The sequence below is a fragment of the Opisthocomus hoazin genome, chromosome 5 (genome assembly GCF_030867145.1).
Source record: "Opisthocomus hoazin isolate bOpiHoa1 chromosome 5, bOpiHoa1.hap1, whole genome shotgun sequence".
Classification (NCBI taxonomy): Eukaryota; Metazoa; Chordata; class Aves; order Opisthocomiformes; family Opisthocomidae; genus Opisthocomus; species Opisthocomus hoazin.
In genome coordinates, this window is record NC_134418.1 from 75,408,988 (window position 1) to 75,424,317 (window position 15,330).

Sequence of the window (15,330 nt, forward strand, 5' to 3'; positions counted from 1 at the left end):
CTATTCAATTATGAAATTTTTAGAAGAAGTATATTGTGTTGGTTTGTCTCTGCTGAAAATGGACATCTTAATACTGAATTGTATCTTTTGTTAATATTTAAATATGGGTCAGGCAACACCCGTGTGAATTTGCATCCATAATTTCTTTCTGAAAAGATAATCTGACATGCTCTCCTTTTTCACTTTGCTCTGTATTCAGCTTTCGTTGCAAAGATCATTTACTGTGCTAATGCCTTTCCTCTTCAAAAATGTCTGTGCATGCCACGTCTCATGATGAATACCCATTTGTAAACAAAGTTGTGATTCATTATTATAGCTGAAGGGCATCGTTTTACCTGGATGTAAATTCATCATTTTTTAATGCCTCACAGCTTGATGCTTGAAATCTCATCAAGCACTCTGAAAGCATCGTTGACACAGATTGATGATCCGAACAATTAACTTAATAATGGCATCAGCAACTGGAGGTTAGTATCAACCAGACAAAGAGTGAGCCAAGTTCATCCCTAGTGTACGCCTAATAAAGTCATATGAGGTACGCTTGGGATCTATTTATTGCAAACAATATATTTGACCCCTTTTTTTCCATTTCTGAGCTGATTTTATGAGTCTAGCTATACTGCACTAAGTACTCTGTGGAAAACAAATGGAAGCATTTTTTTTAACAGTGTAGGTACTGTCAAACACTATAAACATCACTCCTTTCTTAGAAAAGCTAATAATCTGTGAATATTCTGTTAGAGCTCAGCTGCAGATAGCCACTTCTCAGCTGTGAATTACTACACCTCACCTGAGATTGGAGGTGTGGTAACTGCCCATGTGCAGAATTCTGGTCTGCTCTAATGCACAGTAAAATAGCTTTCAGTAAAAGCCCTCAGTCTTTGCTGGTTTTCTAGCTTGTCTAGCTAGAAAAGCTTTCCTATTTTCTAGCATTTTCTATTTTAATGAGACTCTACATCACCTGGTAATCCACTGATGAACTTACGGCATTTGAATTCAGGCTGAAAAAACTGTAATTGTCTTGTCTTTGATGGATTCTAGAAGATTGCAACGATTACAACCATATCATTATTATATCCTTTGCTATCAATCTTTCTGCAATATTAACCTCAGCATTTAAAGAAATCCAAAGTACTAACTCTTCAAACTAGGGAATGTAGTTCTTCCCTAGAACTCTGTGATGGTTGAACAGTGAGCCTAACGCCTTGTGCCAATTGACGTAATCATACCTGGCAAACAGTGCCTGGGAACTGCCAGTTTCAAGCTGGAGACTGACAGATGAATAGCTTTTCTTTCTGAAGAGAGCCAGGTGCTTGGAGTTAGATGTAAAGGGCTTAGGTATTGCCTTGAAGCTAAGCTGTTTCATCCTCTCTTTGATAGTAATAAATGGAAGAAATTCACAAGTCAGATGACTCGTATATAAAAGTACTCTGGATCCAAAGATGACACCTGCCACTGCCTGTCTGCCTGTTTTTTCTTTTTTTTTGAAATTTTTGTCATTTTTTATAATATTGGTAATTTCTACAGCCTCATCAGTCCCTTCCTCTACCAGAGCTATTTCAACTCAGATTTGGAACAAATTCTTCAGATATTTCACAGCAGTTGCTCTGTCTTTAACTGTACAGTTAGGGTTCCCATGTTAACACTAATCCTTTTCCACTTGTACATCTGGCACCACAGAAAAAGTGTGAGTGCTTAGCTAAGTAATTTTCCTACCTAGAAGAATTCAGCATAACTACACACAGACAGTTACTTGTATTTTCCAGGTCCATTGCACGCATCAGTGACCTTGCCGTAGCAATTTAGTTGCAGGAGCATCAAAATCTTACATGTTAGATATGAAGATACTATTCACTACTTTTGGAATACTGGTTTTAGCACAGCTATGAACAAAGTAAGTCAAGCACTGTATAATGGTACTGAACTTCCTTGTATTAAGATGCTGGACATATTGAATACAGGGATGTTTTTGAGAGAAGCAAAAGTCAGAATAAAGTATTTCTAAAGAAAGAGGCTATTAGAGACAACACAGAATACAAATAAAGATGCTGATACTCAATACTTAGTCTAAACTATCAATTGCTAAAGTCTAATGCATTAAAAAAAAATACTGAGGAATGGAGGATGGCGATCGGTAGAGAGCAGGGACAAAAAGAAGAGGAATTATTAGAGAGTTACTTACAGCCAGGACAACTGGAGGTCTAGTCATGCTCCTGAAGTATGACAAGCTGCAGGGAAGACAAGAATGCATAGTCATGCATATATTTTACACTAGCAGCCTGTGCTGCCGTTCAGCGATACCTTGACAGGCTGGAGAGCTGGGCACAGAGGAACCTGATGAAATTCAACAAGGGCAAGTGCAGGGTCCTGCACCTGGGGAGGAACAACCCCATGCATCAGTACAGGCTCGGGGTGGACCTGCTGGAGAGCAGCTCTGTAGAGAGGGACCTGGGTGTCCTAGTGGACGACAGGTTGACCATGAGCCAGCAGTGTGCCCTGGCTGCCAAGGAGGCCAATGGGGTGCATTAAGAGAAGTGTGGCCAGTAGGTCGAGGGAGGTTCTCCTTCTCCTCTACTCTGCCCTAGTGGCCCCATCTGGAGTACTGCGTCCAGTTCTGGGCTCCCTAGTTCAAGAAAGATGAAGAGGTACTGGAGAGAGTCCAGCGGAGGGCTATGAGGATGGTGAGGGGACTGGAGCATCTGTCCTGTGAGGAAAGGCTGAGGGAGCTGGGTTTGTTCAGCCTGAAGAAGAGAAGGCTGAGAGGGGACCTTATGAATGCCTATAAATATCTGAAGGGTGGGTGCCAGTAGAATGGGGCCAGACTCTTTTCAGTGGTGCCCAGTGACAGGACAAGGGGCAAAGGGCACAAACTGAAGCACAGGAAGTTCCAGCTGAACATGAGGAAGAACTTCTTCCCTCTGAGGGTGACGGAGCACTGGAACAGGCTGCCCAGGAGTTCGAACAGGTTGTGGAGTCTCCTTCTCTGGAGATATTCAAGACCCGCCTGGACAAGGTCCTGTGCAGCCTGCTGTAGGTGACCCTGCTTTGGCAGGAGGGTTGGACTAGATGACCCACAGAGGTCCCTTCCAACCCCAAACATTCTGTGATTCTGTGAAAACCTTCCAGTTCTAGATGAAATTCTTTGGTACTGCTCATAATTTCTGAAAAGCAATGAATCTGAATTGAATCTGAAGAGTTAAATGCGAACATCTATTTATTCTCTTTTATAACATAAGAGCAAGGAGCCGTTCAAGAAAATTGAAAGACAACAGGCTTGAAGTTAAAAGATAATATAATTGTAAAGCACACAATTAATGTGTTGAAGTCTCCACCACAAGATAACAATTATGTGATAGCAGCAGACAGAAAAAGCATACATTTAATCAAAATAATGTTACACTAGACAGAATATTAAAATCCATTTTCATAGATTTAAAGCAATTACAGTATGGCTAGATATATCAGATGTTACGACAAACCAATAAAAGCAAGGAAATTAAAGCAAAATAATACTACGTATCCCTTTATGTAAACTTCACTGTTACCACAACTGTTATATGAAACAGATCATACACCACAACTCAAATTCTGATGACTTTAACTTTTATCATGCATCTCTTAGTCAAGATCTCCCCCTCCCCTCAACCCTACCCCTTTTCCAAGAAAAATGTGTACCTCTGGTGTTTTTTTTCAGTTCTGCTGTGTATATTAGTCTGGTAAAGATTTGTAAATGGAGAATGGATAAGAGAAAGTGATGTCTTTGACAGGCAAAATTAAGGTTGTAGTGCATGATCTGTAACGCACAACTGTTCTAAACACCAAAAAAGTACTTTTTTCAATCGTTGCTCAAATTGGATGAAATAGAAGCACAGTGACTAAATATTTTGTCCACCATCATCTGCATGTGAATCTTTTCCTTTTGTTTGATGAAAATGCATAGTCCCTTATACAGAAGACCAAGCATGTATACACGTGTGCCCAGCCCTCATTCAGCAGACTGGCACAGCCCAACACCACCAGTCGAGAGGATATGCTTTACAGGCTTTACTGGAAAGCATCTCCTTTGTCCATCAGGTTTCTGTAGAAAACTGTAGATTACTTTATAATGATCTAACGTAAAGTGACCTCAAATTCATCACAAAAAATAATAAACTAACAATGTATCAATGTATTAAACTTCTTATGCCTGAGTTTGTAGCACTGATGCATTTAAAGAGATATCAGCAACACAAAAAGGTAATTTCAGCCTCAGCCTAACTGAAAAATCTTTCTTTTGTTTTTTTGTTGTTTTTTTTTGGTTGTTTTTTTTGTTTTGTTTTGTTTTGTTTTTTTTTTTTGTTTTTTGTTTTTTTGTTTTGTTTTTGTTTTTTTGTTTTTCTTTTTTATTTAAACAGATGCCCCCACTGTCCAATACATTTCCACTCTGCTGGAGTATTTGATGTTGGCCATTGCCTGTTACTTTAAAATAATAGATAAATAGGCTATTTGGCTTGGCATACCAATTCCTACAACAGGCTAGACTATTTTACTTCTGTAGCTTTCTCTTCTAAGATAGTGTAGGTGTGATTATCAGGTTCATAATAGATGCTCATTAGGAAGCCTGTCTTTTCTGTGTACAGAATAAAGAAAGGGAGTACATGTAATGGTACATCTATTTTTAGACTAGCAGAGTAAAGGACATAGATCTCTTCATTTTCAAAGTATCTAGGTCTTAATTTTAAAAAAGAGCGAGATGTGTAGCTCATAGATTAGATATAGGTTATTTTCATACTCGGTGATTTATATTAGCACAGAAATTTCCAATATGTGATTATGCAGATGAAAAGTACTAAATTATTTTATTTTATATATTGTTCCAACTTCTAACAAGAAGTTGGAATTAAAATACTTGTTACTATTTTCCACTGAGAATACAGAAAAGACCAGTAGCACAAAACTTATTAAGCCATTTTATAGACACAGCAATAATGAAAACATTGCTAAGGCAATGAGACTTGCCAACTACTGATGAGACTCAGGAGAAATTCTTTAACAGATGTTTCCTACCTCAAATACATACTTAGCCCTCTCTGATTACCATGATCTTGAGAATTCACGACTTGATTCAATGATCAACACCTCTTTGGTAGTTCCATAAAAAAAAAACTCTTGCAATAGGTTTTCCTTCCACGCAGCAGCTGGTAAAATATATTTATGGCCTTGAGTCCCTTACAGTGAAGTTGTATTACAGCATTCTTGTGTTCATGACAGAATTAGGGTTCTGTCAACACATCAGCCATATGCTGATGAATGCACATCCCATTTTCTTTGCCGTTTTTTAAAAGCTGCTGTCCTCACACTCACAATGACTAGTGACTACTGTACCACAAGCTGACCTGACCACATACTTACTTTTTGAAAACTTCAGCTGCTGTCCTCCAAGATTATTTACTATTATTTACTGCAAACTTACTTCAGCAATCTTCCTTTGACAGCCATTATTTATTATTTTTAAATGCCTCCTAATATACAATGCACTGAATACTATTCCCGTTATTTATTATTTTTAAATGCCTCCTAATATACAATGCACTGAATACTATACCCTCTGGACAATTTCTTTCCTTAGCTTCAAGTTTCATCATTAAACACTGTTCAGGCACCTTTCAAGAAGAGATACCAACTAAAGAAGAAGAGATATCAACTCAAGAAATCACCACCTAAAGTGAGAGCCTTAGCAGTTTATATCTACGATTGCGATTAGCAAGAAAATAGTAGTTTGAGATACTAGATAGACCTGGAAATATGGATGGTCAAATGCATTGTTTTAACATGATACCCAGAAGTATTTGTTTCATCTTCTCTAATTTATTTTCAGAAGTCTTCAAATCTAGGTCACTTTAATAATATTTTATATCTATAACATATGCTTCATCCCAACAGTACTTGCTCAGCTCACAAAATATACATTGGACATATAACACCTATGAAGTACACTCATTTTTGCAGAAAAATACTTTGAAACAAACTGTAGCTAACAGACACTGGAAAGAAATTCTTGCCAAGGAAACATGAGAAACCCCACGATTTTTCACATTCTTAGAGGGCTTTTAGAGTTACATTGAAGCTTTTTGTCAAAGTTTATACCTCTTCAGTTTTCACTGATTTTCATAAACAAAATACCGCAAATCAATTTAAGTTTTCTGCTGCTTTTCATTTCCAGTATTTATCCTGCTCGTATGAATAACAACTCAGGTACCTGGTATGGCATGATTTATTTTTGCTATCCAGCATGTTAAAGTTTCTTATGAGAGGGATGAAAATAACAGGCACCTTGGGTCAGGGTAAATGACTTCTTTTAAAAATTATATCTTTATAGGAAGTATTTTTAATTCAGTTAAACTTTTTTACTTTTAATAGTGTAAATCAGGAGTAATAATTCAATTCAAATTAATGGACCTTTTTTAGCATATACTGGCATAAGAAAAACAAAACCGTTGATTCTTAATAGATATTTCTTAATTGCAAGTAATCTCATTTGAACTGGAACACAAGAGACAGCAAATCACTGAATAACCAGGTAATGCCGGCAACACAGTTTTTATAATTATATCCTGAACAATTATATCCTGAACAACAGTGAAGTTGAACATCTGAACTTAGCCTAGCATCTTAAAACATACACTTCAAAAAACATCCCCTTACCTACTTCTTGCACATAAATCATAGAGTGCCACCTTGCTTTTGCAGCCCTTACTTTCTCAACTGCTAAAAATTGCTGGCATCATTAACTCACATCATATTATGCTATTTCTCTTTCTGCCCAGCCTGTCATCACCTCATTTTCTCCTGCATCCCCTGGTTTGACAGATGCACTTGCAGTAATACTCTTCTAGTTTTTGAATTATTCAGATTCTGCTATGTTGCCAGCTTCCTCCTGAGAGCGCTGCTGTATCAGGAGCTTGCTTCCTCTGCTTGCAAGCAGAACTGAAGTAGACTTCCAAGCACCACAAGAACTGCAATATTATGTCCTACAGATAGGCTGCTTATTTCCAACTTAACCCATGCTGTGCGGATTTATCCACGATTTACAGAAACAACTGACTTTTCCAAGGGAAATGCACGCAGCCCACACTACTGCAGCCTAGGCAGCTCTGTCACACTGACACAGGTAGGGAACACACTGTATTTGTACACAGTCTATACAGAACATTACATATGAAATACATTCACAAATTCTGAAAAATCAAGCAGATTTGTATTCTGTATTGTTTGATTGTATGTGCCTGATTTTTAGAGCTGCTGATCATAGCTATTCTTTTGTGTACTTTATAAGACTCTGTAAAATTGGCATATAACAAATAACGAGTTTAATTTTTCTTTTAAAAGAAAATTTCTGAAGGGAAGCTAGACTATAGTGGTGATTGCAGCATGGATAGGTCGTTATGGAACCCTAATAAAATCATGACACTGCAGACACAACATTAATTCAGTAAGTAATTAAAGGAGAATTAATTAAAAAACCCACATTATTTCTAGAAAAATCTTATAATCAAACAAGTTTGGTGATGTTATTAGACCACATGTAATTCTGATTAAAAGCTACTTGTAAAAATATAAAGTAAATTAAGCCACCTGAAAGACCTAGAAAAGTAAAGTTACAAGTGGCAAGTTGGGGTGTCTGCAGAGGGGTCTGTCAAGTGCTACTCTGAGCCCTGCTCACTTCAATGTTTTAGGAATGGTCAAAAATTAATGTATTGATAAAAGGTATACTGATACTGACAGGTAAATGTGTGGGGTAGATAGACCACTTGAATTTAGTCTAAATTTAGGCTGTAGTGCACTCTTTTGATCAAGTAACAAAGAAAAACATACTGTTTCAACTTTCTTACTCCCTTATCCCTGCTAAAAACAAGCAAACCCTGTATCTTCTACAGGTGTTAACTTCTCTCAAGTTGCAGAGCATTTCATTGTAAAATAAACAGTGTTTAAATGTGCAGATGATAAAAATGTACACATAATCACAATCTATAAAATGACCCAGATGTGGCTCCAGGCAAGGAGAAACTGTTTTCCCAAATTGCTCTTATTTTCTTAATACATGTCTTCATTTTTTAGTCTGCTATTGCTTCTAGTCTAGCTAGGATCTTTGAATTATTTCTGTGTAATATCTGCCAATTTAATTAATGGTCTGCTTACTCCCTCTTCCAGATCGTTAATGAAGATGTTAAGTCAGACCAGTTCTAACACGAATCCCCAGGTGCCTTGGCAGACACCTCTCCTCACAACATAATTCATCATACCCTTTGTTTGGAGATTGTTTGGATGATACAGCTGATGCAAAAGGAGGCTGCCCACCTGCCTGGCTATGTTAACCACAGGGAATATATTACACCAATTACTGAAAAACTTCACTGACTTTCTTTGCTTCTTGCTGCGAGCCAGAAAATGAAGAGTATTGACAAGGTTCTAGAAGAGAGTTCTAAGCCTTTTGGTTCGTGACATGTGAGAGACAGTTCAGCAATTGGATCACTTGACGACAGACAATTCATAGAAGCAAATCCCTACTTTTTGAAAAGAAGCCCTACTGAATTAACTGAGATAGAGAGAGACAAACTCTCAGTTTAAAAAAAAACAAAAAACAAAAAACTAAAAACCAAAACCAAAACCAAAACCAAAAAAACCCCAAACTCAAAAACTTCAACTCCTAGAAGAAAGCAACCTATTTTTCCTAAAGTGCTCCCAAACCAGAACAAATAAGGCTGAAAGTGACTTACAAGAAGTCAGCTTCCTCTGCATCTTGGACGGCAAAATTTATTTAGCAGTACCTGAACTGTATTTAAGTTACTTTGTACAGAGATTTCTACAGAAGGAGGATTCTCAAAATAATTCTCCCCCCAGATAATGATCTAGGTAATGTTCTTACCTACATGGTATCACCAACTCGTTTTTAGTGGCTTGCATCCCTTCTTCTGTTACAGCCTTTTAGTGTAGTTTTCCTTTCTGGTAAATCAGCCTGTAGATGGTCAAAGCAAGGTCTCTCTCCCTTTGGAAAAACAAATATAAAACATGACATTTAGTTGTTACTGTAAGTCTCAACAGTTTTTATTCTATTTGTGTAAACATTTTATGTAAAATCTTGTGAGCCATAGTGGAAGCTTCTCACTATTACAGAAAGAGTTCAGGGGCCCTAATTTTCAAGACAGCAGTCTGCTCAAATCCAAGACTACTGTAGTTGGTTATGTCTTTGGGAAGCTTCTTACAGTGTACTTTCATGATTCAGACATTATTCATGTTTTTTGTGGATAAAAACCCTATAAATCCTCATCCAGTGTGCTTCTAAAGCCCAATTAGGGGCCATCTTTTGTTTATTTTATGCAGTTATTTCATTTTTTTTTCTTCCTCACCAGATTCTACTTAGTAATAACCAAGGTTAATCCTTCCCTAGTTACGCTTGTGTCTAAAACCTTTTACAATGCTGCTACTTTTATTCACTGTTTTGCGCAGCATCTCTTTTCCTTAGATCTGACTTAGGATGTGTAGTAGAACAGGCACAGTTCACAATTACATTCTCAACAACCCTCCTGTGATGGGCCACGGTCTATTAATACAAAATTCTCACCGTTTATGAAGTCCGCACAAGGGAACTGATGGCAAAGGTTGAAATACAGTAAAGAGAGTTCAAGATACCCAAAGACAAAAGGAATAAATCATTTGTAGTGCTGCAGTGTTGCCAAACCTTAAATTGAAAAAGTGCATCCAAAAGCAAGGTTTTGTCCTTTTTGAACTTTCCACTACTCCTGTCAAACATCTTCCTCATCAGCTTCCACCAGGTTATACCCTGCCAAACAATCTTGCTGCCAAAGCAGCATTCTCCCCACTTCACAAATCATGAGAAACTATTGCACAGAAGCCCACCTCTTACTGCTATAGCACTTTAATCAGCAACCCTTTATTGACAGTCCTCTGCCAACACATCTTAGATGTAGTATTTCATTATCAGAATGAGAAAAAATTAAAAAAGGGCGGCAGCATGTGCAAAATACAATTTAAAATTTAAGTAATATGAAGAATTTCACACAGAAGTCAAAAACACAGTGAGAGGAGTCTGGCTGATGACCAGTGTGGATCTTAGACTCACAGAAACAAACAGATTGGAAGAGATCTCTGCAGTTCACCCAGGCCAACATCCCGTGCAATGCAAGGCAATATCCAAAGTGAGATCAGGTTTCACAGAGCTTTCCCCAGGAGTATTCTCCAAGGGTGGAGATTTCACATGCACCCTGGACAACCTACTCCTGTGGTTAACCCCTTCTCATTAATTTTTGTTTTTCTTATATAGTAAAAATTTCCTTTCCTGAATGTGTCGCATTGCCTCCTGTGCTTTTGCTGTGTGCCTCTGAGAAGAGCTTCTGCATCCTTAACAATTTCCCCTTTTCCTAAGCAGGTGAAGACAGCAATCAGGGACGCGTAGGAAGCCCTGCCCTTCTCCTCCACTACGCAAACACTGCTCTCAGCTTTGGGCTGTCCACCATGTGCTCCAGCCCACACACACATACTGACGGAGCTCAGCTGGACTCTCTTTAGTCCCTCAATGTCTTCCTGTGCTGAGGAATCCAGGAGCCTGGATGTGGCCTCACATGTGCTAACGGAGTAGGAATAGCTTCTTCCCTCGCCCTGCCGGCTGTGTACCACCTGGAGCAGCACTGGCTGTGGTCGGGCCCCATTGCCACACGGCTTCACTGCCAGCTTGTTTGCCATCTGACAACGGGACGCCGGCAGATCTGTCCTGCTGTGCTGCTTCACCACCAGACAGGCCCCAGGCCAGCATTTCTGGCATAGGGTTATTCCACCCCAGTAGCTGTATTTTGAAAAAGAAGCATCTTCTTGCTTCTGTACAAGTCCAGTCTTCTTTGTTTCTGAATCCCCTTAAGTCTACAGAATACACTACGTATATACGCTCTGAAACCCAGGATGTCGGTAACCAGTTCTGGTCTTTGAGGCCCACATTTGTTTTCTTTTTTGATTCCTTCTGCTCTGTAGTACTTCTTACCCCTTCAGGGGAAAAAAAAACTTGGCCGGTCCTTCTCCCCTTTCCAAAGCTCCCTCTGTCTTGGAAGCCAGGAATGAAATGAAAACCTCAGCTGCAGTACTGATATGCTGCTTCCCGCCAGCCAGGAGGAAAAATCTTCTTCCACTCTCCACAAGGAAAGGCAGGAATTCCTAAACACCTAAAACATTTTATCCTAGCCTTTACCAAACTCAGCAAGGTCTGTCCTTTCCTTCCAATCCGTTACCCTTGACTGAGGTCCAAGAATAAAGTAGGAACTGTAAGCTCTTTGGGCCAGTGCTCGTATGGCTTCATCAGGAAGCCAGACAGCACTTTTGGGCAAAATGAGTATTTCTGAAAACGAATATAGAAATAAAGTTCATAAAAAGGACATTCACATTACTTTCACTGGCCAATTTGAGTTCTGTTATTGCATTCTTCCATGACTTGCTGATAGGGGTGCAAGTCATAAATATATGTATGGAAGGCATCCAGTTTTGTTTAATTTACCGGCATTGTTTGAGGAGCTATGAATCATGTCAGAGATTTAAAGGGCTTACTGATAGAGAAGAGTGCAACCTTTCTTCCAATACAACAGCTGCTCCGAAAAATTTCCATAATAACAGTTGCTTTTAATTATATAAAGAACTGCAAAGCCTTTTTAGCTTTGTATCAATAATGTAGCTTTGATTCGAAAGTTGCTAAAGAGATAATCCTCAGCATTTTTTTTTTTGTCAAGGCCTGTTTGTGAATAGCAATGATTTAAATCCCAATGTCATAAACCTTTTCCAGGGAAGGAAAGAATAGTGTTTATTTCCCTGGAACTTGGATTGAAAAATTATCAACCATGCTTGGAAAATATTATTCTCATAAGAGTCCTTCAGGAGATGCTACTTATGCCTAAACAAATTTATTTAAAATAAAAGTATCAGTAATATAGCACAGATATGAGAAAAAAATTATCCTAAAATATCTAGTCCAACACTTCTGATAAGAATAAAACAAAAATCTCTGTATCTAGCATTGGTGTGCCTTACTAGAGGATTATTTTTAGTAATTTTCAAGGCCCAAACAAGTCAGTGAAAATTGCATTTCTTTATCTTCCACTCTTCCTGTTTCTCTCTGTGATTGAATACTGGCTTCTGACTGCTTAATGCTTATTCATTCCTCATTTTCTGGGCAGATCACTAGTTTGTGAAGATAATTAGAGACCCCTGCTATTCCTTCTAAGCTTTGACTCTTCAGGCTAATTAAAATGGAGTGCTGCATATAAATATGCAGCTGATAAAGGCTTATAGCAAGGTACCAGCAATTGTACTATTTGTGTAACAGAGAAGTAAAAACTGTTTGCATCTGCTAGGACAGTTATTGCTATGGCACTCCTATTTTGCCCAGCAAACCTCACTTATTTTGGTCTGTTATTAGAACTTCATGGATCTTATAATACTATCTATGCTTTTAAATAAATATTAACTTCATCTTTTCAGGACAGCACTAATGTATATCTAAACCTGAAGGAAAGATTGCAAGTTCTTCATCCCAAGATCATCTTCTCCTAAATTCTCTTAGTCGTCCTCGAGGTGTTAATCTTAAAAGTAAAACATTCAGGGTAAGAGAATATTCCTCAGAGCACTGTATGTATAAATGCAATATTGGCAAAAAGACAACAAAGAATGTTTCTGCCTCTCTCCAGGTACCAATTTTCTCCTTTTTCCTTTTAACTGTTTTAGAGTGTAGATAGCCTAGAGGCGCTGCTGGACGCGTTTTCTTAAACATCTTCAAGGCTTTACCCTTTGAATAAACTACTGCAAGTTTTAAATATTTTCTCTTCTCCTCCAGACAAATGTAGTAACTTTTACTTAATTTAGGAGGAGCCAATATCCATCAACAAAGCAAGGAGAACTACTGGCACTGAACTGTGTCTCAAGACACAGTAAAGTTATGAGTGCTGTTCATAAGTTCCTAGGAAGATTGCATTTATCCCATGAATATCCAGCTTCAGTAAGATCTGCTGTTCCCACCCTGAGGCAGTTGCACACTGCTGTCAAACTTGTTTCTCCAAATGAAGTTAAACTACGACGGTAAATTAGATTACGCTACTGTGAATGCGTAGAGGCATCTATGCTGATGGATCGGAGTATCAAAAAACAAGCAGAGGATTTAACCGAGAAGGGAATAAGAGCCTTTAAAGAATCTATAATTTTCAGTACAAATTTATAAAATAATGTTGTTTTTTCAATTATTTTCCAAACATTTTATTTCTGAGTTTAGGCTGGGTCTTAGTCAATTCTTCTCCAACATTACTCTATAATTTAAGAACTGCAAAAGATGTTTTCTTCTTTGGGCATAACATTTTGGAAAGAATCATTCAGGAAAGAAACTTGATACTGTTTAATATGGTTACAGGACTTTAAAATGTCGTAATTTGCGTACTACGTTGAACTTTTCTGAAGGAATCCACATATTTTCAGCTCTTTGTTTTTCTCCAGATTTGCTATCTAACACCAAAAAAATACTTAGTCTATAACAGTTTGATCTAAGAAGTCTGATACAGAGACAAAAGTAGTCAAAAAACTGGGCTTCCCCCATCCAGAGTCAGTGCTACCCAGCCTTGAACATACCTACATTCCCAGGAAGCTAAGTTTCTGCTGTCACCAATTTTCTGCCCCTAGGTTGTGCACAAGCATCAAGACTTGAAGATACCAGCTTCTTTATACCTCATATGTAGATGGAATTGACTAACTTCCTCTACATATTTTGCTTTTGCAGTCTGCTCCAAGAGATGTAGTTTCGTGTAATGTTTACCTGGTCAACTCTTGAACAGAAACATGGTGAGAATACCGTAGTGATCTCCGCAGCTCTCTCCTGCTGGCTTAAAACAGTCACACAAGGAATAATATATTGAGGTTCAAAGCACTCAGTCTGATTTGGAGCAGTATATGGACTGTTGATCTCCTGCCACCAAAAGAACTGCCATTATCACTGAGTTATCGGGTACTCTGATGGAGAAAGGAAGAGGAATCTCTTTAGTAATAAAACATTTCCCTTCAATAAATAAAAAAAAAAGGTGTAGATGGATACTGAATACTTAATAACGTAACTTCATAACTACACCATTAAGACACAGATTCACTCCCAACAAGCCAAAAATAAACTCACCCTCTCAAAAGCTCCTGTTACAATTAATGGCAAGATCACAGCCTAAGATCAGAATATCCTTCCAGATATAGTTATATCACAAAACATGAAGTCTGAGGTGGCTATGTTCAGCAGTCAGATGCTGAAAACTAGATCTGATAATTCCAGGCTAATCTAAACGACCTTGGTGCCAGTCATTGCTCTAGTTAAAAACAAAGTATGTTATGCAAAGTAAAAGCACTCTGATAAGAGAGACAGAGTTAGCCTCAGTTCAGAACACAGTCTGTTCTAGTCTCCTGCATACTTTCTCAGGAGTTACAAATTCTAGGATCAATTGCTCTCCACTTCCCAGGGGAAGGATGCGCCACTGATTATCCAGGTGTCAATGGATTGCTATAGCAGCTTAAAGAAGCTGCCACGCTCCCTTTTTCAAAAAAATTGCTTTGCTTGGATGTCTGACCAAAAGAGGTGGTTCACTGCTATGGATCCAGACTGCAGAGAGGCAGCCAGGCAACTCCAGGGCATTTCCAGACAGTACCCGGCTCAGCGTACAAGTGAATCATGTTCTTAGACAGAACTCTCCCCTTACACTGCATAAGGAAAATAGGTGACTGCTTGAAGTTACGCAGCGGGGTATCCAATAGCAGGAACTGGCATTGTTCCCTGTGTGGCTAATGGAGAGAAAGACCTAATGAGGCCTCTGCTGTAAATCACTGTCTGGTGAGGTGCCTGCCTTTTGCCATTGATTAGACAGGGAGTCCAGAGTTTCCGTTACCCTACAAATATAGTATAGTCGATGGACCTCAATTATTACTGAATTTTCAGGAGTGTGAATAGCTTGCCTCTCTCCTCTTAAGTCTAATTCACTCTTGTGGATTTAACCCTTTGGTTTGAACAGAAGAAAAATTCAGATTTAAGATAGATTAGTTCTGCTTTTTCTTTTTATTGTCCCCCAGCAAAGGCCAAGAGATTAATAGAGTACAAAGGTGTCTTAGCAAAGAAGTATGATTTTCAGAGTTTGAAAGCAATCCACATCTAATTCCTGACTGAAAAATGGCAAAATTACTCTGCTGAAAACTAACATGTCAACCTAGCCATGATTTGCAAAGATAGTTTCAACTATCCCTTTTACTTTCAATTCATTAATCTATTCATTACAAGTA

At 38.4% G+C, this 15,330-nt stretch overlaps 1 long non-coding RNA gene across 3 annotated transcripts in view; it reads right to left on the minus strand.

The window, feature by feature from the left end:
* LOC142361460 (uncharacterized) overlaps nucleotides 1-15,330 on the minus strand; it is a 67,238-nt gene that overhangs the window by 48,330 nt on the left and 3,578 nt on the right. Inside the window, exons 1-3 of one of the 3 annotated variants that reach the window (XR_012764089.1) lie at nucleotides 13,835-14,022; nucleotides 8,906-9,025; nucleotides 2,183-2,228 (exon numbers count right to left, since the gene is read on the minus strand). This is a non-coding gene — a long non-coding RNA (uncharacterized LOC142361460). Of the gene's footprint in view, nucleotides 1-2,182; nucleotides 2,229-8,905; nucleotides 9,026-13,834; nucleotides 14,023-15,330 lie in introns of those variants that run through there. The other 2 variants (XR_012764090.1, XR_012764091.1) reach the window with 2 other exon arrangements.